Genomic DNA, 27,581 nt, shown 5'->3' on the forward strand with positions numbered 1-27,581 from the left:
TACTTGGTTAGCTCAAGGGAGGTCAATGTGGAGGGTAGCCCAAGGCAAGGTCCAAAGCCCACGAGTGGGCTTAAGCCCAAAGGGAATCCGAAAGGTAGCATGGGAAATTATGCATCCCAAAAGAGAAAAGCCAAAGTCTTATAATTTACACAGACCAACAGAGCTAGTAAAATATACCAATAGGAAAATAACCAAGCTGGTTTGGTCTAATACCCTACAACCTTCAAGCGCGAGAAACAACCCTAACATATCCAAAGCTACATGTAGCCACATGATCTAGCCTTTTATTATGCTGGCAAAGGACTAATCAAATAAAAATTTATATTTATCGAACTTACTACCTATACTACTGTGTAGTAAAAGTGGCAAGTCTAGGTCGATCTGTAGGGAAGTACGAACATCGTACCAAACTAATTAGGTTCACTATCTAAAGCGGTAAAGGGGGGGGGGGTGGTTTGGAGTGGTTTAAGAATCAAGGAGAGGAATATAAGATGTGGGAAAGTAAGGTACGAGACAAGTAAAAACACCTAATTTAGGACTTAGGATCCATCTAATGCTCGATTGATCATAGAATTACTAAATATTATTTCTTTTGAATTAATGTGCTTAGTCTACTTGCCCGGATAGCCAAGGCAAGCGCCCTAATCAACGAATTAATTACTTAATCAAACTAGATGCTCAATTAACTGGGTTTGATAGCATCCATAGAAATCTTACATCTAACCTAATTAATTCTTAATTATACTAATTGCTCAATTTTTGGGTTTAATAATGTCCATAACTGATTAGAGTCAAGGTATTTCGCACATTCTGATTGGACCAATTGAAGGATCCAAGGCAGCAAAGATTCAATAATCATTTATTCTGCATGTACAAGATTGGATAGGCTCAGTTCATCCACTATTTCATGTGAAAAATGTTGATCGACGAAGGACCATTTGGAGTATTGAAGGTCAATGTTTGCTCGGTTGAAGTGGAACATGGAGTAGACATTATTCAAGCACTTTGAAGAATTTTTGTATTTAAGTTCACAAACATTTTATGATAATTTCAAGTTTAATTTTATTTCTATGACTAGTCAAAGATGGAGGTTGCCATTAATGATGTTACATTAAAAATGGTAGTTGGAAGATGGTGGATGGAAGATGATGGTTGGAAGATAGAGAACTCTTTTAATGTTTTATTTTGACTTTTTCTACTTTACATTGAATGAGTTTAGAATTTCTACAAGGCTATATACAATATTCTCCCCATCCATTTGTAAAAGATTTAAAGATTGGTGAATGAAATTTGAGATCTCATATTTGAGACTTTTCCCTTAGAATTTTGCAATCTTGTGATCGAATGTATGTGAGCCATTCAATCTAACCTTGATCAAGTTGATTGTGGAGTAACTCAATCTAGAACAAGATTTCCCAATCTTTCTTTTAGATCTTCGATCAAGAGGTAATCTAATTCTAGCCTTTTCTCGAGGTTGAACTAAATCGTATAGGGAGGTGTTAATTTCTTAGATTCAAAGATTCTTGCTACATAATAGTTTGGGTCTTTGGGCTGAGGGTTAGGGTTGCCTTATCATTTGGTATCAAAGTAAATATGAGGATATCAAATGTTGGGATATCTTATAAATCTCCTTCCTAAAGTATGGGAAAATTTGAGTTTGACAAGAAAGATGGGGCTGAGAGCTCCAAGGGTAGGGAAAAATTAGAGGGATCTAAGGAGGTTCGAGAAAAGAATACAGATATTAAATGTTGGAAATGTCAAGGAATTGGTCATATTAGTGATGATTGTCCAAACAAGCGAACCATGATCATATAAACAATGGAGAAGTTGTCACTAATGGAGAAGAAAGTGACCAAGAGGAGCTAATTGAAGAAGAAGTTGAAGAGAGCGAGGGGGAACTAGAAGATGGGAGTAGATTGACACTTATTACAAGGATACTTCTTAGCACTCAAGTTAAGGAGAATGATATCAAAGACCAAAGTGATAATCTTTTCCACACTAGGTGTTTAGTTAATGGGACTCCTTGTAGTTTTTTTATTGACAATGGAAATTACACCAATGTCACGAGTACATTTATGATCAAACAGTTGCAAATTCTGACTCAACACCATCCTAGGCCTTACAAGCTTCAACGGCTCAATGATAGTGGAACACTGAAGGTAGTTTCCCAGGCTTTAATTTTCTTTTACCTTGAGAAAGTATAAAGATGAGGTTTTTTGTGATGTGTTACCTATACATGTTGGAGATATATTACTTGGTCGACCTTGGCAATTTGATAGGAAGGTCTTGTATGATGGATACTTGAATAGGTGTTATTTTACAAAAGATGAGAGAAAAACAACTCTTGTACATCTGTGTTCTAAAGATGTATTTTTTGATTAGTTGAAGTTAGAGAAAAAAGAAAAGAGTTTGAAGAAAAAGAGTTGAGAGAAAAAAAGAGGTGAGTGAAAAATTCGAGAAAAAATCAATGAGAAAAAAGAGTGGAGAGAAGAAAATTGAAAAAAAAGAATGAAATTGAAATAAAGAAAAAGAAAGTGATTTGTTTGGAAAAAGTGGGAGAAATGAAAAGGGCAATATTTTCCCAAACACCAATCTTTGTACTTATGTACAAGGAAGGGTATTTAGCCTCTAATGTACTTATTAGATTTGATGTTGTTAGTGATTTTCAGAAGTGGTGTTTGAGATTAAGATTCAGAGTTAAAAGAGCTAAAACACACAAAATATGCCCAAGGAAGTCAAACTGAGCCCACCATCAAAAAGAGGGAGGAAAAATGCCAATGAATTCCCAAAAAAGGGAAGTGTCATGGGTGCCCTACGACACTGCTCACAGAAGCAACGAGCGCGAAGGATGACCCCACTACAGTGACACTGGTGATAAGCGCCCGCGATGCTTGTTGGATGCAAAGCTAGAGATCCTTCTAGGATCCTTGCAAACACTCACAAAGAAAGCTACTTAGTTTGAACTTAGAATCTATGATGGTCATTCTTAGATCCTAAGACAACTCACTCCAGAATTAGTTTGATAAAGACTAATCCAATGAATTGATTTAAATATCAAATCTAAAGCAAGATTTGAAAGAAAAAGACAACACCAAAAGGTTGAATAAACACAAGCTTTTTACTATTGATAATCTAATTTTTTAAGAACATTACAAGCCATTTTATAGGCCAAATGGTCGTGGATGCAAAAAACTCAAAAGTCATTTAAATACAATTAATTGCAAATTGTAGAAAATAACACCTAGAAACTTGAAACTTAATTGAATACTAAATTGTAAGTCCAAATGCAAAACTAGGAATGTAGAAAGTCTTCTAATTACCTTAAATATCTTCTCTAGAAGGTGGCAAAGTAGATATGCACGTTTGACAAGGTTTGACATCACATTTCCCCATGTAGTGCACACTTGACAACATTTTCTTCACAAAATCTGCACTCTTTTTTTTACCACCATGTCATCTTCCAAATTATAGGACTTTTCTCATACCATCTTCATGTCATTCTCTTCTTGACTCATTGAACTAACATTATATATAATTTTGGTCTCAAAATTATTTGTCGGTTCTTGTGAATTTGCTAGTTTTTGAAGATGTAGTATGAATGCCTTTTGAATCTTCTTTGTCTTGCTTCTTGTAATTGGTTCTTTAGGTACGTGCAATGGTTCAATGGTTGAATTCATATCAACTGGGGCCATTTTTTTAAAAGTTTTTACAATTTTGAAAATTTTATGCCTATTTAATCTACAATTTTTGGCCGGCCACAATCATCAAGTTTTGGACTTTTTAAGGTCTAGAGAGAGTTTGTTTTAGCAGAGTACCAAGGTCCTTGATGGCAGAGTCAATTGAAAAACATTGAAAGGTCAATTCCACCACGGAGACAGGACTGAAATGCCAGAATCTAGATGCCTTCTTTCTCTTTTGTATCTTGTATTATTTTCTATATTTTTGCATTTTAATGATGGTTTTGCTTATAGATACGATACTAGGCTAAATTATTGTTGTTCTATGGTTTTGCTTATGCAGTATTGCTAAACACTTTTGTGGATCTTGAATTTAATTTACATTATTACTTTTCGAATTACCTTTTTTAATACTTTTGAATGTTTGATCAACATTTGAATGATTTCATGATTTAGAATCTTGCTTTAATGAGAGGATCCTATATTAGATCATGCATTCTAAACTATCGTTTGAGCATACTAAAATAGTTGGATAACGGTCAAGATTGTTAATGAAGAGTCTTAATACTTTGCTGAATTATCTAGTTTCAAGCGATTAATGATTAGTAAGCGATTTAAGATTTCTCTCAAAAGGGACAATTCAAATAAAAGACTTCTAGATCTAAGTATTGTATTAATTGGTTCAAGAGTTAAAACAATTTCCTAGAACATCTCTTTGTTAGTAATCTCCATACTTGATCACTTTTATTACTTTCTTAGTTTAGTTTCTTTAAGTTAATAACAAGTCGGGCCCCTAAATAAAATTAGAATGATCTCTAAAATAATTAAAAGATTATTAATCTAATTCTTTAAGGACAATACTCAGCCAAGGCCATTTTAACTATACTATTACTTGATATATAAACTTGTGTTACACCAAGTTTTTGGCATCAATAGTATAGTGAAAGAAAGTGAAATATTTTGAATATTGAAACATAAAAGTAGGTTTAATTATATAGACTAAATTCATGGTTAGAAACTTCAAATTGAATTGAAACGATTAAATTAGATGATGTTACATGTAAAAATTTAGCATATATGAAAGTTAAATTTGTAGTTTCTTCAAATTGAATGAGTTATCATTGATTTTGGTTAAGAAACAACTCAGTTGAGTTAAATTTGACAAATGTTTCAATTATTTTTTTTATTTATTTGATTTTTTTTTATTTTGGAAAGTTACTAAGTTGCTAATATACAAATAGCAACTTGTTTCTTCATTTGTAACATCCAATTCCAAATTGAATCTCTCATTTCTTTCTTTCTTTTGATCTTGAGTTGAGTTGAGACCAAATATCCAAGAGTCTGCCTAATCAAATAGTTCAAGGTTGCAGTTTTACTAGAATTAATCAGTATCCTATTAAGACGATCGTTATAGTCTGCTTGAAGCCCATGTAGAGAAAATAACTATCCTTAGGACAACACTTATCAAAAGCATGTCGTGACTACGTTTTGAATCTCCATAAGTTTTGAAGCTTTTATAAGTTCTTGGCTATTTCGATTTATAAACCTTGTCATGCCATCTGGCTTACTTTTGGGTTTGAACATTATTATCATATATAGTGTGTGTACTAGATATTTGAGATGTAATCATTGTGCTAGAATATTCAGTTCATATATCATTTTCCCCCAACAGTCTGAAGAAAATTATTTTTGAATTGATGGTTGCAAACTTCTCTACTAATGTTGCTACTCCTACCATTATGGGATCAACCATTGAAAAACTCATGCTGAAAAAATCAGAGAAGTTTAAGGGAGAAAACTTCAAAAGATGGTAATAAAAGATGATCTTCTACTTCACCACATTGAATTTTTCTCATATTTTGAAAGATGAATGCTTAATTACCCCACCAGAAGTTGTAACTCATGAAACTGAAGTTGTGAAGCAAGCATGGATGCATTCGAACTTCTTATGTACACTTTGTAATTATATGGTTAGTGGACTTGAGAACACTTTGTATAATGTCTATTACAATGCCTATAATACATATAAACTATTATGGGAGGTATTAGAAGCTAGAATATGCTATTACTAAGGAATTTCCTGTAGGAAAATTCTTAGATTACAAGATGATTGATACCAAGTTGGTATTCAATTAGATGGAAGAAATGCAAATTGCCATTAGTGATTTACAAGGTGAAGGATTGGACATCAGTAAGCAATCCCAAGTTGCTATTGTAATTGAGAAGTTTCCTTCTTTCTAGAAGGACTTCAAACGCTACCTAAAACACAAGCGAAAGAAGTCATCCATGAAGAATTTTATGGTGAAATTTTGTATAGAAGAGGATAATAGAAAATGAGACAAAACTCCACTGGAAGTTGAAGCTAAGACACATATTTTTGAAGCTTCAAGACCATAAATCCAAGAAGCAAACTTTCAAGAAGAAAACAGCGAATCATGGACTAAGGAAAAATGCTAGTAAGTGCATTCAAGAAAACTGTTGGGTTTTTGGCAAGAGTGGCCATACCTCTGCAGTGTGTGTTTAAGAAGAGACATAGTTCCAACAGTCAAGTTAATGTTGTGGAAAATGAAAAAATGAAAATTTGGTTGTCACCATTTCTGAAGTAAATATGGCTTTAGATACCAAAAGTTGATGGAATGATACTCGTATTATTAGACATATTTTTAAGGACAAGTCATTGTTCATTATATATGAGAAGCAAGATGGCAATGATAAACTGTACATGGGAAATGCTTCAATTGCCTTCGTGGAAGGTAAAGAGAAGATCTTGTTGAGTTGTATGATGTATGGTATTCTCGATTATGGCATACCAATTATCATTCTTTAAATAGAATGGTAAGTTAGGACTATTCCCAATTTTAACATTGATAATATACACAAATGTGAAGTTTGTGTTGAATCAAAGTATACTAGAGTGTCATTTTCCTTTGTAGAAAGAAGTAATGAGTTACTTGATTTCACAATGATGTATGTAGCATAAAAAGTACTCCCACAAGAGGTTATAAGAGATATTTTGTTACATTCATTGGTGATTATAGTAAATATTGTTAAGTATATTTATTACATAGTAAAGATGAAACATTCAATGCTTTTAAAACATAGCAGAAATTGAAAATAAAATTGAGAAGAAAGTTAAAGTGTGTAGATCAGATAGTTGTGGTAAATATGAATCATCACCACTTTATGAATTATGTGAAATTAATGGTATAATTCATCAAACTACAACATCTTATACACTACAATGAAATGATGTAGCTGAAAGAAAAAATCGAATTTTAAAAGATATGGTTAGTTGCATGTAAAATAGTTTAGGTTTACCTCATATTTATGGAGGGAAGCTTTGCTTACGGAAAATTTTATATTAAATATAATTTTACATAAAATAATAATAAGTAATAACTCAACTTATAAAGTGTGGAATGGAAAGTTGTCCTTATATAAAATGTTGAAAGTGTGAGGATGTTTGGCAAAGGTACAATTTTCTTTACCAAAAAGGATTAAACTTAGACCTAAGACAATTAATTGTCTTTCTAGGCTATGCAATGCATAGTTGTTTATAGATTTATGGTGATTAAATAATAAATTTTTTATATTAATAATATTGGTGCCAAATTTTGGACAAGGAAAATGCATCCGTCGCACCAACAGTGAATTTGTTTAAAAAGGAGAAGAGTGTGACCTGCAAAAGAGAAAACATGCACATCAGTGCGGTTCTTACCACATACACTCTGATTCTTAAGTCAGGGAGTGAAAGAGTGCAAAAGTTAGGGGGTTTGAGAATATGATTGAAGTTATCTCATATGAAGCTATAGTGATGTATTTATAAAGATAAACCTAGGTTGTTCCATTAGAGTTTTAAAGCCACTTTAGGATAATTGTATAACTTACTGGGTCAAGGGATATACCCGATTTCATGTTTAGGCCTATTGGGCCTAGATGATGCTTTAGGTCAGGCCATGTGTGTGACATGCCCTTTTAACTATTTTGCTAAGTTGATCTCGACGGAGATCGAGGCAGAGCATATAAGGCTTTGACACAAACTATCCCAATGGCCCAAGGGTGACGAAAAACTCAACCGATTGGTAAACTTATTTCTAAAAGATCTATCAACTATGAAGCACAGACACAGATATAGCTACACTATACAGATACGATCGAATACGACGATTCGTCAATTTCTAAAAAACTAAGATACAGATATGTCTAAGGATGCATCATTTTTTATATATATTTTTTAATATATATATTTCTAAAAAAAAAGAGGATACTGATACATTGAAGATACATTTTTTTCTTTAAAAAAAATCTAGGATATAGATAAATTTAGCATATAAATTAATAACAATAGCACAAAATAGAATACAAACACTAAAATATAATACAAAAAAAAGTAATATCTAAGATATTGAAGTACAATAGTTAATAAAATGCAATAGAAAAATGACTATATTGCAAAGAAGAAGAAGAAGAATATTAGAGGGAGAAGTATGAAGATAAACGTTGAAGATATCCAAATGGTTTATATTTTGGTGGATTTTGTGGGACTCAAATGTGAAGATGAAGATTTGATGATTCTAGTCTAGGGTTTGGTCCATTATTTATTATTTTTCTTTTAGTTTTGAACCCGAGTAGTGAACTTTTTAAATAGGTTACCTAATTTTAGATTGGGAAAGATCGCATAGAAATTGATACGTCAAATCGCGTGTCAGATACGTATTTGGAAAGTATTTGGAAGTATCGGTATCCGATACGTGTCTTGATACTGATTCTTTGCCTCACATGAAGTATCCGTGCTTCATAGTCTATCAATAAGGAAGTGATAAGGAACACTTTCAAGGTCATTTGGCAAATCGATTGTCGATTTTGGGTGGAAATAATGCCTAAAGTTCTATGTATGTTCACCTTCCACTGTGAAGAAGATCGAGTTCGAATATTGAAGCAAGCTGATAGTATGGTATTCTCAATGGTTCTTTTTGGGTTCATTTTTTTTAAACTTACCGTTATATTGTTATAATAAAGTGATGGCAAAAAGGCATGGAAATGCCATTGCCATTTTTGAAGATTTTGATTCCTTTGTGGATACGTGCTGTCGCGAAAGTCTTCGAGTTGGTGTTCAGAGTGATATAACTCAGCCTATTTGAATAGAAGTAAAACTAAATTTGGATGGTCTGATCGGTGGCATTTGGATTCTATTACACGGTATAAAAAATTATCGGACATTTGCTCGTTTTCTGGAATAATAGGCCATTCGTTCAAGGAATATGACGTCTTCTATTAAGCGGATCTGTCAGAGGGAAACCCCCACCAATATGGATAGTGACTCTGTTTCAAAGTGTTGCTCAACAATTAAAAAACATAAAAAAAGAACGTAGAGTAGGGAAAAATCGACACATAGATATACGTGGTTCAGTATTAGCTACGTCCACGGGCAGAAGGAGAATAATATTATTTCGAGAGTGTTTTCAAAAGTACATAAAAAACGGTGCTTCTAGGTTAGAAAGTTTATATATGGTACTGTTCTAAACCCTGGAGTAAAAAACGTAAATAACTGTAAATAAATAAATATGGTTAATACAACAATCTGAATAGGTGACTTTGAAAAATTGGGAGGAGATCCAAGGGAAGATGGACTGATGAATAATTTTAGACAAGTTTTGGATGACTGTGGTCTTTAGAACCTTGGCTACAATGACGGGGCTTTTACATGGTGCAACCATCGTGTGGCTAATTTGAATTGGCCAAATTTGATCAACGACCAATTGAATTAATTCTAATGTAGAAGCCAAATTGGGCCTCCTTTCATATCTGAAAGGGTAGGCGTTGGATGCTATATGGTAAGTGTAGAAATATTGTGGCAAGAAATGTGATGGAACTTCCAGTTAGGTCAGTTGGTACTTTAAAATTCTGTCTTGATAGATGCATTTCTGCTCTTGCCAAGTGGGGTGTTTCGGTCAATCAATAGATGAAATCTCAAATTCATGACTTGAGAAAGGTGATCCAAGATAAGTATGCTCGTCCGCCTCTTACTAATTATAACTTGATTTCTGAATTAGAAAGGAAATTACACCATCTTCTTATTGAGCAAGAGGTGTATTGGAAACAATAGTCTCGCATCAGATGGTTGCAGTGGGGTGATCGAAATACTACATGGCTCCACAACCAAGCTTCGCATATACGGAAAAGAAACGTGTTTACAGGTATTTAGGATAAGAATGTGGATGGCAAGAAGATGAAAGGTTTATTAGGGAAAGTTTTCAAGTTTATTTACTGAGCTGTTTATCTCTTCAAATCCTTGCTTAGCTTAGATTGAAGCAGTCAGAGATGTTGTGAGTAGGAAACTTGCTGATGGGATGAATAACTAGTCGTTGAGGCCTTTTACTAGGGAGGAGTTTATTTAGACGATCAAACAATTCCATCCAACAAAATCACCTGGACCCAATAGGTTTCCATCTGTTATCTATCAGAAGTATTTAGATATCATAGGTGAGGAAACAATTGTGAGTTGCCTACAAATTCCGAATAAGAGAATCGAACCATACTCGTCTTGTTTTAGTCTCTAAAATAAAGTAGTCGCGGGAAGTTTCGGATTTTCAGTCGATAGGCCTTTGCAATGTATCTTATAGAGTGGTAACAAAGATGATTGCAAATAAGGGCATTTTTGTTTTTTTTTTTCTATGGGTAATGTTATTATTAGTCTTGAATTGTTGAAAATGTCGTTTCAGCCTTAAGGGAATTTTTGTTTTTTTCTATGGGGTCTACCGTTTTAGGATTTCTGTCTGTGGCTATTTATGTCTAAGGGTCATGTAGAGTGTAACAAAATTAATAAAAATTCTCTATCGTGGTTTTTTCTCCCTGATCTAGAGTTTTTCACGTAAATCTAGTATTCTTTTTTCTACCTTTTACTTTTTAATATGGTATCAAAGTAAGGTGATGAAACCTTAGTTCGGATAGAAGAAATTCAATCATCAACCCTAGCAGGTGATGAGAATCCAACAAAAAATTTACAGAATGCTGAAATTAGGGTTGCGATCGATCATTATCTCTAATCCCTTCTTGGCCCGATACAGATCCATCCTCAGCCGATAGGAGCAGAAGCAGCTGTCCAGCAACAACCTGTCCTCAGCCATGCAATAGCTCCAGTCATTCAGTCTCACGTTCGCGCAGTATCACAATAGCACTTTCCAAAACTTCACTTAACGATTGTGCGACACTTGTTTCCACTCACAAACAAGTCAACCAATTCGAATATGGAACGCCGATGGCACACTGGGTGCCTCTCGCAACCTCCACCCCCATTTTAGAGAAAACAGTTTTAGAAAACAAGTTTGGAGAAAAGGTTTTCACAAACAGTTTGTATATAAGAATAGAGAAGAGAAAGATTGTAGTAGGCTAGAAAGCAATAAGTAACAACAACAGCTTTATAACATACTACTCTGGGTATGAGAAAGTGATGGTTAGTCTTATCCCCATATAGTGCATTATGAACAAAAATACATCTGCCACCCTTGCATATAGAAATGGGCGAGCGATCACTCACTAAGAAAAGTACACTAACTACCTAGAAAAAGGAAATACATAGAATGAAAGCATAGTAAAAAGAGGTGGAGGCAAACATGCGGTCATGGGCAATATGCCTTGGTGAAGCATGATCGCGACATTCTCCCCCACTTAATTGGTTGATGTTCCCATCAACCAACTCTACTAGAACTCAGCATACTGTTGAGAAGTTGCCTTTGAGGCCTTCCACGCGCTCCCAACAAACTTCTCTGTCCTGGAGGCTTCTCCACTTCTCCAGGAATTCTTCCCAGCTTAGTCCTGGTCTTTCAGCTTTGTCGTTTCTTCTAGCAAGTCTCTCGTGAGCTTCTTCTCCTGCCATTCTCTTCGTCGTGGCATGTGGACCGGTCACCACCCTACATCTCTCCTCGGTATGTTGGGATGATAGGGTTTCAGTTTACTTATGTGGATGACAGGATGAATCTCCATCCATGATGGTAACTGCACCCGATAAGAGGTTTTCCCAACCCTTTCGATGACTTCCACCGGTCCTCTAAAGCTGCTCACGAGGCGATGTTCTCTTTACCTTCGACTTCAAAACTATCCCAGGCACAAATTTACTCGAACCTAGTCCCTTGGGTAGAAACTCTTGGTGTCTGGGCTTCCTTCCTCTCCTTCTCCTCCTCTTTGGAGTCAGGGACGTGTAAACTGTCCGGCTCAATAACACGACACTGTTCCAAGACACGCAGAATTCCTTGGGGGGCCTTCTCTTTCGCGGTTTTGACTGATTCATGGGTAAAGTCCTTCTCCAACTGGAGAGCCGAGATCATCCTTATCCCATTCGGCTGTTTGATCTCGACATGCACAACGGTGGGCATAGACCTTGTGATCACTAAACACTTGGTGTGGGGAATCAGTATTACCTTATGCTCAAGCAAGAACTCCATTCCCAACACCATGTTAAAGTCATCCATCTTGACGATCACGAAATCGACAGGGCCACTCTAGTCCCCTAACTTTACAACTGTTCTCTTTGCCATTCCTATAATCAGCAAGGTCGAAGAGTTCACTGCTTTCATTTTACCTACGCCTCCTTCCCAATGGAGATTCAACCATCTGGCTTCTGTTTCGGACATTAAATTATGGGTCGCCCCCGAATCGACCATGGTACTTTTGGTCGATCTATGGTTGACCCAAGCATCAACATACATCAGTTCGCCTCTTTGGGATCCCTTTGCTTCTCCTACATCCTTCTGGAGGGTAGCTAAAAATCTCAGCGCCCCAACCTATGGGGTTTTATCTTCCTCTACTTGCACATTCTCATCCTCTACCTGAATAGCTTTGTCTTTCCAGTCCAAAGCTAATGAGGCTTGGAAAGCATTAAAGGTTACTTGTTCCAGACATTCGCTTGCCCTGTGCCGTCCCTTGCATATATGACAAGATAAAGGCTGATTAAAATTCTTCTAATTCTACCCCTGCCACGTATTTCCAGTCGTCTGCTGAGGGGGTTTATTTTCCCCAGTCGTCTGCATATATGACAAGATTAAGGGCTGATAAAAATTCTTCTAATTCTACCCCTGCCACGTATTTCCAGTCGTCTGTTGAGGGGGTTTACTATCCCCACTAGTGTCTTTATTTCCCCCACTATTTCTCGATGGGCTCGAATTGTTGTCTTTCTCCTCTATTAGGGGATCTCGAGTGTTGCCTCATCTCTTGAGAATTCATCAATCAAGTTGAACAAATCGTTCGGCCACTAGAGATCATGTATTTCTGCTCATACAGTTTTTGTTTTTGCCCACGGTTTCAGGCCTTCGACAAAAATAAGAAAACTTTGTCTTTTTTCAACATATCTCTTATGTCCAACATCAATCTTGGCAAATTGTTTCACGTAGTCCCCTAATAGTACCGGTATGTTTCAATTCCTGTAGCTTGCGTCTTGCCAAAATCTCAATTCTTGTTTCAGTCTCTCCCACGTTGTCGATGGTGCATCGACCCTCTTGGACGTCCATGAAATAGGACCTCCACCATAACTTTGCATCCTCTACTAGGTGCATTGTTGCGTAGGGTGATCTTCAACTCTTCAGTCACTGTGTTCGTAGCCCTGAATACTGTTCCATGTCAAAGATAAAATTTTTTGGTGCTTTTGCGTCACGAGCCCACAGAAGGGCTAGGCTCGGTACTTTTAACCCTGTTGAATTGGGCTGCGCCTCCGACTGGGGGCTTGATTTCCCATCGCTCTCATGGTGAGGTTAACTCTTGCACTTAATGTCCCGTAAATCTCTACCCGAAATGATATCGATTGTGGCTCGGAAGTCCTTGGACAATTTAGTCCACCATCTGAATGATCGCTTTCTGTCGAGCTATCTAGTTCTTTGACACACTCTTCTACCGGAGGCAACAGAGCCCAACGAACCATCCCTATGCTCGAGAGGCCCACTCATCGTAGCTTTTGCCTATAGGGTCTCGACGCTTGTCAACAATTCCCTAACTGGCATCTCGTCTAAGCGGCCAGCCACTGCATTAATTTCATCGGCCTTGTCAGCGACTTTCTGTAATCGAGTATCTAGGAACCGAACCTAATCAGGGACTTCTATTAAAAAGATCATTTGCTCTTTAATCTCGGTCAATCAGTTAACATGGGACTTGCCCAACTGCTTCGTAGCAAACATGATCCCAGCTTCTCAACTCCATGAGTCGACTTGGCTCTGATACCAACTATCACAATCGCACTTTCCAAAGCTTCACTTAACGATTGTGTGACACTTGTTTCCGCTCACAAACAAGTAATCTAATTCGAATACGAAACGCTGATGGCACATCGGATGCCTTTCACAACCTCCACCCCCGTTTTAGAGAAAACAGTTTTAGAAAATAGGTTTGGAGAAAAGGTTTTCGCAAACAGTTTGAATGTAAGAATAGAGAATAAAAATATTGTAGTAGACTAGAAAGTAATAAGCAATAACAACAACTTTTTAACATACAACTCCGGGTATGAGGAAGTGATCGTTAGTTTTATCCCTCATATAGTGCATTATGAACAAAAACACATCCGCCACCCTTGCATATGGAAATGGGCAAGCGGTCACTCACTAAGAAAAGTACACTAACTACCTAGCAAAAGGAAATACATAGAATGAAAGCATAGTAAAAAGAGGTGGATGCGAACATGCGACCATGGGCAACATGCAACACTAGCCGATTCAGTCATTTGCGTAATAGCCCTAGTCGATTGGCCTCATAGTCGGCTCTATCCTATCGTTCACGCAACAAACCCTCGGCCCCATCCTGTTGTTCGCGTAGCAGACCCTTGGAACCCTCTCATCATTCAACAACAACCTTTGTTCGTGATTTTCGAAAGACCATCGTTCGAACAGCCAAGCAGGTGCCTATCTTCTCAACGGGTCAACCAAGCCATACCGGCACTAGGACCAGCCACTGACTCTGCCATGATTCCCGATTGCTTCCACGGCTCGACACTGTCGTCTTCAGCGAACCAAGCTACTTCTTTACCTGATTCAACAAGCTAGCCACTAGACCAACCTTATGTCCAGTCGGCTCATGCTGTCGGGATGTCTTTTCCAAGGGACTATGGGCAGAAGCATCCCGTGCCAACTCCAGTCAATTCCCCTGAGTCGAGCCAGTGGTTATGGGGGGACTTTTGGATTCCAACAATAGTTGACAAGCTTGCAACAACAAATTTTCACACTTGGGGCAGCCTTCAGATCTATGACAAGTCATTCGACAAATTCCCATCCAAATTTGTATCCTGGCCTTCCGTTATGTTTGGAACACTCAATAACTGCTTACCCTACTTTACCTATTACGAATATTATGTTTGGTTCTGTGGGAAACACTGTAGGGTTAACCATCGGAGAAAAACATAACGACCATAATTATTTCTCCTGGTTTCAATCTATTAAGATGGTTCTCGAGAGACGACATAAATTTGGGTATCTGACTAGGGAGATACTAAGACCGAACCTTGGGGACCCTTAAGAGCGTATATGGAAAGGGTAGGATTCTCTTCTACGCTTAATTCTAATAAACAGCATGGAACCTCAAATTGGAAAGCCTCTACTCTATTCAGCGCCTACTTGGCATATTTGGAAAGCTATCCAAAAACTATATTCGAAAAGAAAAAATGCTTCACGACTTTATACGTTGCGGAAACAAGTGCATGAGTGCAGGCAAGGGACCATGGATGTGACATCCCACTTCAATAAACTGTCACTATTATGACAAGAAATGGACCTGTGTCGTGAAGTTGTTTGGAATTGCCCAGTTGACGGAGTCCAGTATTCGAAAATTGAGGAAGCTGACCATGTCTATAATTTCCTGGCTGGCCTGAACTCAAGGTTTGACATTGTTCGGAGCCGGATTTTGGGACAATGACCGATGTCGCCCCTTATGGAAGTATGCTCAAAAGTCAGATTAGAAGAAGATAGAACAAGAGCGATGATTGTACGGTTGCCTCTACTGTGGACTCTACTGCATTTGGAGTCAAGTCCTCTGGATTTGAGAACGACAAGCCGAATGGAAAATCTCCTCCTATTGTGAGCACTGTAAAAAAATCGTGGCATACCAAAGACCAATGCTGGAAATTACACGGTCGCCCACCAAATGGCAAGCATCGTCCTCCAAATGATAAATCTAAGGTCCAATAGAGCTCTTGTTAGTGAAGTTGTGGATAGTGCAACTCAGGTGATTGATTCTGTTGATTCAGGTACGATAGGGACCAGCAATATTGTTTAATCAGGTACTCTTCAGTCCTTTAGTTTCTTTATTGAGGGAATGAGTCATGGATTCTTGACTCGGGAGCAACTGATCACTTAACTAGAACATCTGATCAATTCATCTCCTATTATCCAAATGCTGGAAATGAGAGAATACGAATTACAGATGGGTCCTTTACTCCTATCGCTTGGAAAGGTCACCTATCTTCGTTTTACGAATTGGTCTTACAAAACGTTTTACATGTGCTGAAGATCTCTTACAATTTACTATTGATAAGTAAAATAACCAAAGATTTGAATTGTAGAGTTTTTTTTATTTTATTTTATTTTTTTTTTCTTCAGCAGATGATGTTTTGTTTCAGGACCTGAGCTTGGGGACGACGATTTGCACTGTCCGACATGACAGAGGACTCTATTTCCTTTTCAATGATGCTTCTTCTAGGACTAGTTTGTTATCATCCTTTACTATTTTTGAAACTGATTATTTGTTATGGCACTTTCGTCTTGGGCACCCAAGCTTTCAATATATGAAATACTTGTTTCCTCATTTATTTCGTAATGTGAATGTGTCTTCGTTATCTTGTGATGTTTGTATTCATGCAAAGCAGTCTAGGGACTGTTTTCAGTCTCAAACTTATAAACCTTCCAAACCTTTCCATTTGATACATAAGTGACATAATGGGGTCCGTCTAATGTCACGACCGTGTCCAATAAATAGTGGTTTGTCATCTTTATCGACAATCACACCCATATTAAATGAGTATTTCTCCTTACTAACAAATCTGAAATGACGTCGGTATTTCAACAATTCTACACTACCTTCAAAACTCAGATCAGTGCTAAAATTTCCATTCTTCGAAGTGACAATGGACAGAAGTTTATAAATGAGACTCTTCGCGAGTTTTTAACCTCAAAGGGTATCGTTCATCTGAGCTTTTGTGCTTATACTCCTTCGTAGAATGAGATGGCTGAGCAGAAAAATCGCCACCTCATTGAAGTAGCTCGATCTCTCATGATCCCTGTGTCCTTGCCTTCGTACCTATGGAGGGATGTTGTGCTTACTGCAACTCACCTTATCAATCGAATGCCATTTCGTGTACTTAAATTCCAAACACCCCTTGAGTGCTTTAAAAAGTTGTTCCCGTCTACTCATCTTTTCCCTAATGTTCTCCTTAGGGTGTTTGGATGTATCGCCTTTTTTTCATAATCATGGTCTTCACCAGAGTAAGTTTGCCCCTCGTACTCAAAAGTGTGTGTTCGTTGGTTATCCTCTTCACCAACGAGGCTACAAGTATTTTCAGCCTTCCTCTCGAAAGTACTTTTTCACCATGGACATCACTTTCCTCGAGGATAAACCCTTTTTTTCCCTTTAGTTCTCTTTAGTGAGAGATCACTAGTGAAGAGACTAACACAACCATCTATTCGGTTCTTTTAGAACTTCTTCCTGAGCCTATCTTTGAGACAAATGACCATGTCCTTCCTACCAAACAGGTGCCCTGGATATCCTACCATAGGAAGAATCTTATAAAGGAAATAGTTCCTTTTGTTGCCCCTCCGAAAGTTGTCCAAGAATCAGAACTGGAATCAGCACTGATCTGGTTGGGGGCGATACGGTTAAGAGTGATGCGATCAATGTGTTAAACTCCGACAATATCGAGGTTGATAACGAGTTATCAGGTGATACACAGGAAACTGAAACCTTACAACAGAAGGATGAGTGTGATTCTTCCCCTCAGTCGTGCTCTAATAAACAGGTAGACAAACTTGGTGAATATGATGCTACTCTTGATTTGCCAGTTACTCTACGGAAAGGAACTAGATCATGTACCAGACATTCTAGGTAAAACTTCTTATCCTATAGTAATTTATCTTCAAGATTTAAGGTCTTTATGTTGGTTAGGATAATTATTTATTATTATTAAGGACGAATGGGGTTGTAAATGAATTCATGCGTTAGACATGGCTTATGCGTTTGCACCCATGCATCTGAGATCATGCGTCAGAATGAAGATACGTTAATCTATATTCAATGACCACGCGTTCCTACACAAGTTTTCTTACACTCGTGCCAAGTATAACGTAAACGCAAGTTTCTCTGGTAATCCGAGGTTGAACATAGGGACTTGTCACTCAATAATGCTTGTGAAGCAATGCGTTTGAAGCGATGAATAAAAATAAAAAAGAAGTTTATTGGATTTACACACTACTATTCCTCCTAACTAAACAGATTGAGCAATAGAAGACTTGCGATGAGAATAGGTAGTGACACAAAAACCATTAACACATAGTAATGTTTATTATCTTAAATTGCCCGAGTAATCCCAGCTCATTGCACTAACGTATCACACACCTCTCGGTGGTCAACCGCATGACTATATCTCTATAGTGCATGGTTGCATCGAGCATAAGATTGTGCCTATCTCTAGGAACAATGCGAACTTTGCTTTAGTGCGTTCCATCTTTTACCTTCTCAGGCAGTTAGATGCAGCTATTTAACTTATAGAAAAGCAATGCAACATCCCATAGACAAGCATTGCAACCTTTCACCAAGCAAAGAGGATTAACTCATTATACTCGTACAACGCACACCTCTCGGTGGGTTGCTTCATGCGCCCTATCTCTAGGCTACACGATTAAACATGCGATTGCCTTTGATAAATAAACACTGAAGATAAACTATGATAGAGATGAAGATGATGAAGAAGACGGCAATGAAGGAGTCAAGATTTGCATTGATCACAAAATTTCTTAATATCTTAAGCTAAAATGTAATAAAATACAGAGATTAGAAGAGAAATGAAGGACTCTGCGTCAAGGCTGCCAGTGGTGCCATGGTTGAATGGTGGAGATGTCTCTCTCGAGCTCTATCTCCAGGGAAATGTCCGGTCGTCACTCGGTCTGGTTTGTGAAGATGAAGAATTCTCATTGAAAATCTCATTCAAGCTCTCATTTGTGATCACAAACCTCTGCCTTGAGGCAGAAATTCAGATGTCTTAAAATGAAGGTCCAAAGGCTATTTATAGAGTTTAAACGCCGACAACTATTATGATTGTGTTATGGCTCACTAATGCTTTTGTCGTGGTATGGGAAATGTCACATCACCTTATCTTATTGATACTCCCAAGGTATGCATCCGAGCTTGATTCAGTTGAAGCATCAACGTGTTCTACCCATCTTGCGATCGTCCCTCTATTATGGTTGTCACTCCGTGGCTACAATTTCCAATGATCACTGCATTCGCTTGATCATGCAACTTCCATGCGATGGACGCATATGATCACCGCAACTTCCATGCAATGGACGTATACGATTATCACAACTTCCATGCGATGGATGCATAATATCACCGCAACTTCCATGCGATGGACGCATACGATCCAACTTTCAGTGCATGCGTTTGTCTTTGCGATCGTCTGGCTTCAGCGCTTGCGTTTGTCTTCGATTGCTTATTTCCAATACATGCGATTGATTCCTATGATAGCTACAAAAATACACTTTGGCATGGTGTAACACATAATATTGGGGTCAATGAGGATTTAGGTGTTAATTGACGCAAAACACAATTTTTCGCAAATTCTAAGTATTATCACCGCATTTTCTGCTTATTAGCCCTCATGATTCTAAATAAAAGGCTTATAATAACTGGTATTTTTGCCAGTTATCACCCCCCCAAACTTAGAATCATGCTTGTCCTCAAGCATGCATTATACTTTAGAAATTCTTAACTCACCTTCTAGCGTCTCTTTGCGATGACCATCTTCTCAGAATATTATTTACTCGTGCCTCTAACTATGGACGTAATGCTCTCCTCTACTTCGGCTGCTTCTTCAAAGAAATCATTTCTAAGTTACATTCGGCAAGCCTTTGCTCAAAAAATTTTTATTCATTCTCCGCAACTTTGTGTTCAGCTTATGAGAATGTTCAAAACAATTCAAGCCTATGCATTTACTTATTCAAATGCGGCATTGAACCTGGTTACGCTCTTTGTTTTGGTTTACCCCCACGTATGTCATGCATGCATTCAATTTCGGTTGCGTTCCATATTCAACTCAAATCATGTCTTGCTTAATTTGGCTTACGTCAGACAGAGGAATTGCGCTTATGCATTGATCATGGAGACCTTCATTTTGGCTTGCCCCCACGGGTGTCATGCAGACATCAAATTATGGGTAAATGCCTTTCACAACTTAACTCTTATCAACGTGGGTTTCCCTATTGCATTGACAGTGGAGTTGTTATTTTCAATTTTTTTTTTAAGGAAATGGCTGCAATGTAATGAACGTGATTCTTCGAGACTGCTGCCACCCCCAAACTTAGAGGGTGGCAGTGTTTTCACTACAAGTTAAAAACAAACTTAACATGAATGTGATAACAAATGCTTGAGCAAGGGTTTGCACACAATAAAACTATAGACTTTCACAATTTGAAGAAGCTATTAAAAGTAAGGGGTGCCTTGCGATGCCTAGTTAGAGGACTCGGTGAATTATTTATACCATTATAGATGCATCGCGAATGATTGCAATCAGAAAAGGAGAATTCTAAAAGGATAATGCATATAAGATAACAAGAAAAGAACCTTAAGTAGAAGAATGCATGCGACAATGTGTTGGAGTCCATGCGATTGAAGCCTTGTGTTGAAGGATGTGAAGGATTCTTCCGTTGTAATTGCACACCAAGGAGAGTTATTATCGCACCTATAAGGAGCAAACACACCACAACCAAGGAAGTAGCCGCATATAAAAAATAACAATAAATAAAAATAATAAACTAAACTAAGAAAGCAATGTAAAGGATAGAGTAGAAGACGTCCCTGGAGAAATTGGAGTGTTGTCACCGCAAGGAGTCTCCCATTCAGGAGATGGTTCTCAACTTCTTGGGTTAAGGGGCTCGCCCTGACCATTGGAGCTTCCAGCAATTGTTAGACGCATGATGGTTGACATGCGCCTAAAATTGCTTCCAGCTCATGCGACAGATAGCCTTTCTATCCCGAGGTCAATATTTGACTTTCGACACATTGCCTATACTTCAAATATTGTTTGTAGCTTGGTTCCACAATCTACAATACGTCTAAGATTGAAAGGGTGCCTGCAAAAACACACAAACTTCACAAAACATTAGTTGCCAAGTCCTCGGCAACGGCGCCAAAAACTTCTTGGTTAGGATAATTGTTTATTATTATTAAGGACGACTGGGGTTGTACATGAATTCATGCGTTAGACATGGCTTATGCGTTTGCACCTATGCGTCTGAGGTCATGCGTTCGAATGAAGATGCGTTAATCTAGTATGCAATGAGCACGCGTTCCTATCACAATTTTTCTTACGCTAGCGCCAAGTATAACGCAAACACAAGTTTCTCGGGTAATCCGAGGTCGAACACAGGGACTTTTCACTCAATAATGCTTGTGAAGCAATGCGTTTTAGGCGATGAATAAAAATAAAAAAGAAGTTTACTGGATTTACACACTACTCCTACTTCTAACCAAATAGATTGAGCAATAGAAGACTTGCAATGAGAATAGGTAGAGACACAATAACCATTAACACATAGTAATGTTTATTATCTTAAATTGCCTGAGTAATCCCAGCTCATTGCATTAACGCATCGTATACCTCTCGAAGGTCAGTCGCATAACTATATCTCTATAGTGCATGGTTGCGTCAAGCATAAGATTGTGCCTATCTCTAGGAACAATGTGAACTTTGCTTTAGTGCGTTCAATCTCTTACCTTCTCAGGTAGTTAGACGCAGCTATTTAACTTATAGACAAGCAATGCAACATCCCATAGACAAGCGTTGCTACAGCCTTTCACCAAGCAAAGAGGATTAACTAATTATACTCGCACAATGCACACCTCTCGGTGGGTTGCTTCATGCGTCCTATCTCTAGGCTACACGATGAAGCATGCGATTGCTGTTGATAAATAAATGCTGAAGATAAACTATGATAGAGATGAAGATGATGAAGAATACGTTAATGAAGGAGTCAAGATTTGCATTGATCACAAAATGTCTTAATATCTTAAGCTAAAATGTAATACAATATAAAGATTAGAAGAGAAATAAAGGACTCTGCGTCAAGGGTGCCGATGGTGCCATGGATGAATGGTGGAGATGTCTCTCTCGAGCTCTATCTCCGGCGAAAGCTCCGATCGTCACTCGGTCTGGTTTGTGGAGATAAAGAATTCTCACTGAAAATCTCGTTCAAGCTCTCATCTGTGATCACAAAGCTCTGCCTTGAGGCAGAAATTCGGATGTCTTGAAATGAAGGCTCAAAGGCTATTTATAGAGTTTAAATGTCGACAACTATCATGATTGCGTTATGGCTCACTGATGCTTTTGTCGCGGTATGGGCAATGTCACATCGCCTTATCTTGTTGATACTCCCAAGGTATGCGTCGAAGCTTGATTCAACTGAAGCATCAACACGTTCTACCCATCTTGCAATCGTCCCTCTATTATGGTTGTCACTCCGTGGTTGTAATTTCCATTTGATCACTGCATTCACTTGATCACTGCAACTTCCATGCGATGGACGCATATGATCCAACTTTCAGTGCATGTGTTTGTCTTTACGATCGCCTGGCTTCAGCGCATTCGTTTGTCTTCGATTGCTTATTTCTAGCGCATGCGTTTGATTCCTGCGATAGCTACAAAAATACACTTTGGCATGGAGTAATGCATAATATTAGGATCAGTGAGGATTTAGGTGCTAATTGACGTAAAACTCAATTTTTTGCAAATTCTAAGTATTATCACCGCATTTTCTTCTTATTAGCCCCCATGATGCTAAATAAAAGGCTTATAATAACTGGCATTTCTGCAAGTTATCACTTTAATACCAACCTAGATACTGTGATGATACCAAGTAGTGTGCATAGTGCCTTGAAAGTTCCCAAATGGAGGGCTGCAGTTATGGAAGAAATGCAAGCACTTGAAACAAATAAAACTTGGGATTTGGTTGTGCTTCTTAAAGGACATAAAACTGTTGGATGCAAGTGGGTGTTCACCGTGAAATACAAATCTGATGGGACTCTTGATAGATACAAGGCCAAGCTAGTTGCAAAAGGGTTTACCCGGATCTATGGAGTAGATTACTCTAAAACTTCTCTTCGATGGCAAAGCTTAACACGATTTGAGTCCTTCTCTCAGTTGTCGTACACAAAGACTGGCCTTTACATCAACTGGATGTAAAGAATGATTTTTTGAATGGTGAACTAGAAGAAGAGGTCTATATGAGTCTGCCTCTAGGTTTCGAAGCAAAGTTTGATAATAGAGTTTGCAAACTAAAGAAATCTCCATATGGCTTAAAGCAGTCTCCGAGAGCGTGGTTTGATAGGTTCACGACTTTCATTAAATCCTAGGGGTTTGTTCAAGGGCATTCTGATCATACTTGTTCTCTAAGAGATCGGCAGCAGAGAAGGTAGCTGTTTTGATTGTGTATGTTGATGACATCATTTTGTCTGGTGATGATACAGCTGAGATTGTCAGATTGAAACAGAGGATGGCAGATGATTCTGAAATCAAAGATCTTGGAAATCTGAGATATTTTCTTGGAATGGAGGTAGCAAGATCAAAAGAAGGGATTTCTATGTATCAACGAAAAAATACTCTTGACTTGTTGAAAGAAACAGGAATGACTGGGTGTAAACCTGCAGATGCTGGTTGATGTCAATAGTAAGTTGAGAAATTCTGTTGAAGATGTTCCTGTGAACAAAGAAAGGTATCAGCATCTCGTGGGGAATTTGATTTACCTCTCGCATACTAGACGAATATTTCATATGCGGTAAGCATAGTGAGTCAGTTTATGCAGGCTCCATATGAGAGACACATGGAGGCTGTCACTCGGATTTTGAGACATTTGAAGTCTACTCCTGGAAAAGGATTGATGTTCAGAAAGCATGACAAGAGGTGCATTGAGGCATACACAGCCTCAGGGCAGGGTCTGTTACAGATAGGAAGTCCACTTCAGGTACTATTCCTTTATGTGGGGAAATCTGGTTACCTGGTGAAGTAAGAAGCAAGGCGTTGTTGCTAGAAGTAGCATTGAAGTAGAATACAGAGCTATGAGCTTGAGAATTTGGGAAGAAGTATGGTTGAAGAAGGTTCTGACCGATCTTTATCAGGAAACTAATTGCCCTATGAAACTGTGCAGTGATAATAAGGCTACCATTAATATTGCTAACAATCTTGTCCAACACGACAAAACCAAACATGTAGAGATTAACAGGTACTTTATCAAAGAGAGGCTGGACAGTGGCTGTATTTGTATTCTCTATATTCCTTCAATTCAATAGATTGCTAATGTTCTCACCAAAGGGTTACCAAGATAGAATTTCGACATCTGTGTTGGCAAGTTCGGTCTTATTGATATCTACGCCTCAACTTGAGGGGCTGTTGAAAATGTCGTTTCAACACTAGGGGAATTTTTGTCTTTTCCTATAGGGTCTACTGTTTTAGGGTTTCTATCGTGTGGCTATTTATGTCTGAGCCTGAGGGTCATGTAGAGTGTAACAAAATTAATAAAAATTCTCTATCGTGGTTTTTTTCCCTGATCTATGGTTTTCCACGTAAATTTGGTTTTCTTTCTTCTACCCTTTACTTTTCCATACGAATGTTTGCATCTTTAAAGGCGAAAAGGGAAGCCCCTCACAGTTTCTCAGTAGTTAAGGATGACATGCAAAAGGCATATGATAGGTGTTGGGATTGGTGTCCTAACTCTCCTGGAGTCTCATTGTTTTGTAAAGATACACATTGTTCAATGAATAAAATAATTGTTATTTAATTCTGGCATTTACTCATATCCAATAAACAAAGCTCCTTGGTTATCTTATGTGAACTTAAGCATGTATATGTGATATACAAGTGGATCATGCCTTAAATGATAACCTAAATCAGTCTATAGTATGAGGATTAAGGTGGAATACCTGATCTTGTTGATACTACGGATACGGCCCGTTTTGTAGAGGTTTGCAAGTGTTGTAGACTACTATAGATGGTAGATCATGACCATTCATGTGGAGACGTGGAGCGAGGGTGTCCTATACAAAGATAAGAGTTTGTATAAGACCTAGACCACGAGATGACTAGACTCTGTATATAATGCTATTGATACTAGAGACTTGTATTTCACCTAAACGACCATAGGTGACATGACCTCAATCCTGAGTGTTTTGTGAACTCCTGACTTTGAGGTCGGTCCTTTGATTAGTATGGGTGAGAGTGGCCAGATTGCCAACTCAACATGACTACCTTTTTGGGGACTCGTCTGATCTAGAAGCTGGGAACTCAATCCACAATATGAAATTCACTCCTTTCCCGAAGCAATGATAAGTAGAGAGATTGCTCCCTTAAGGGCTGATTTCGGGGCTTGAACATAGTGGCCACAGCTTCTCTTTGGAAGATAAGACTAAGTCATAGTAGGACTATGATTTATGTTCATTAGAGGGATCAGTGGTACTTAAGGAGACAAATGTAACTACAGGGGCATAACGATTATTGTCCCAACTGTACTTACGAGTGATTTGTGATGGGTTGTCGCACTGCTCATTGGTTAAAATGGACACATAATATATCTGTAGTGATGAGAGTTCAGCTGTTGGTCTTTAGTGGAGTGCTTGGCAGTTAACGGATGGTGGATCTTGTGACTAAAGAGTTTAGTTAGTTATTCACATATCGTTGGAGCTTCGAATCTACAAGTCCATGAGGTCCCCTTGGTAGCTTGAATTCATGTTGAAGGATCAAGATTTTGGTGTTGATTTGAAATGTTCAAATTGACAAGAGCTATTTTGATTATCTGTCTCTTATACACATCTAGATGTGTATAAGAGACAGGATACACATTGTTCAATGAATAAAATAATTGTTATTTAATTCTGGCATTTACTCATATCCAATAAACAAAGCTCCTTGGTTATCTTATGTGAACTTAAGCATGTATATGTGATATACAAGTGGATCATGCCTTAAATGATAACCTAAATCGGTCTGTAGTATAAGGATTAAGGTGGGATACCTGATCCTGGTGACACTACGGATACGGCCCGCTTTGTAGAGGTTTGCAAGTGTTGTAGACTACTATAGATGGTAGATCATGACCATTCATGTGGAGACGTGGAGCGAGGGTGTCCTATACAAAGATAAGAGTTTGTATAAGACCTAGACCACGAGATGACTAGACTCTGTATATAATGCTATTGATACTAGAGACTTGTATTTCACCTAAACGACCATAGGTGACATGACCTCAATCCTGAGTGTTTTGTGAACTCCTGCCTTTGAGGGCGGTCCTTTGATTAGTATGGGTGAGAGTGGCCAGATTGCCAACTCAACATGACTACCTTTTTGGGGACTCGTCTGATCTAGAAGCTGGGAACTCAATCCACAATATGAAATTCACTCCTTTCCCGAAGCAATGATAAGTAGAGAGATTGCTCCCTTAAGGGCTGATTTCGGGGCTTGAACATAGTGGCCACAGCTTCTCTTTGGAAGATAAGACTAAGTCATAGTAGGACTATGATTTATGTTCATTAGAGCTGTCTCTTATACACATCTAGATGTGTATAAGAGACAGTGATGAGGAGTTCGTGGCCGAGGAGATCGTTGAGGACGAGCGAGGAGAGTTCGTGCGGTGTTGCGGTCATGTAGATCGAGCACTCATGGTTGCCGTTGTTCGAGCGGTCGCACATCGAAGCGTGGAGAGTTTCTGCCTCTGTACATTTGTTGTTCATTCTATATTTTCTCTGTATATTTGCATAACCACTTGTACGAAGTCGACTGTAAATGATTTGTTGATTCATGATTGTAATTTGGAATAGTCTTGCTTTCGCTGCTCACGAAAATCTCGAGTGTCGATTTCCTTTAATAGAGTGGAATGAGGTTTTCCCCATTGAATAATGATCACGCTAGGTTTTCGTGGTTCCTGGGTTGGCTTCATAGTGGACGATGTCACCACTCTATTCTATTCTATCTTGATTAATCTGGTTTAACAGGTCAATCATCCCTTCGAGAGGAATTCACCAAGATGATCCTTTATCTTTATTTTTTTTTCTATTCATGTTTTATGCTGAAAGCCTCTGAATCAAGATTTCCAGTTCGGTGTTGATTATCAAAGGTATGTCCTCTTATGACTCACCTTTTTTCCTAGTGAAGGAACTCTATACAAAGAGAACCAGTGAGCAGAAGGAAGATCGTTCCAAACCTAATTATGACAGAACATACACATTTACAATCAAACGACAATAGTTATGCATAAACTTGAAATTACATCATGTTTTCAAAGGAAAATACTTAAGATCAAGTGAACTTACCCTTGAAGACCTTTCTTTTTGTTTCCCTCGATCTAACAGTACAAATGTTCAACAGCACGAACTTCACGCCTCAGCAATCTCCTCAAACAAGAACAAATAGCACTCGACCCTCGAACGACAAGCAGACACCACCATAAGGCTACCTTGGTATTCTCGGTGTGAGAATCCAGGATTTGTGGGCTCTATATGGATTTGTTAGAGGGAAGGAGGAATTTACAGATCGTATAGATGATTGAGTAAGCGGGAGAAATCTGGAGTCTATCGTGTAGACTGAGTACTCGATCGTTTAGAAAACGAGTGTCAATCGTATAGCAAACTTGATGCACGATTGTTTATGCTCTCAAGCTATCGTATAGATATATTCTTTTG

Source organism: Benincasa hispida, chromosome 8 (genome assembly GCF_009727055.1).
Source record: "Benincasa hispida cultivar B227 chromosome 8, ASM972705v1, whole genome shotgun sequence".
NCBI classification, from domain to species: domain Eukaryota; kingdom Viridiplantae; phylum Streptophyta; class Magnoliopsida; order Cucurbitales; family Cucurbitaceae; genus Benincasa; species Benincasa hispida.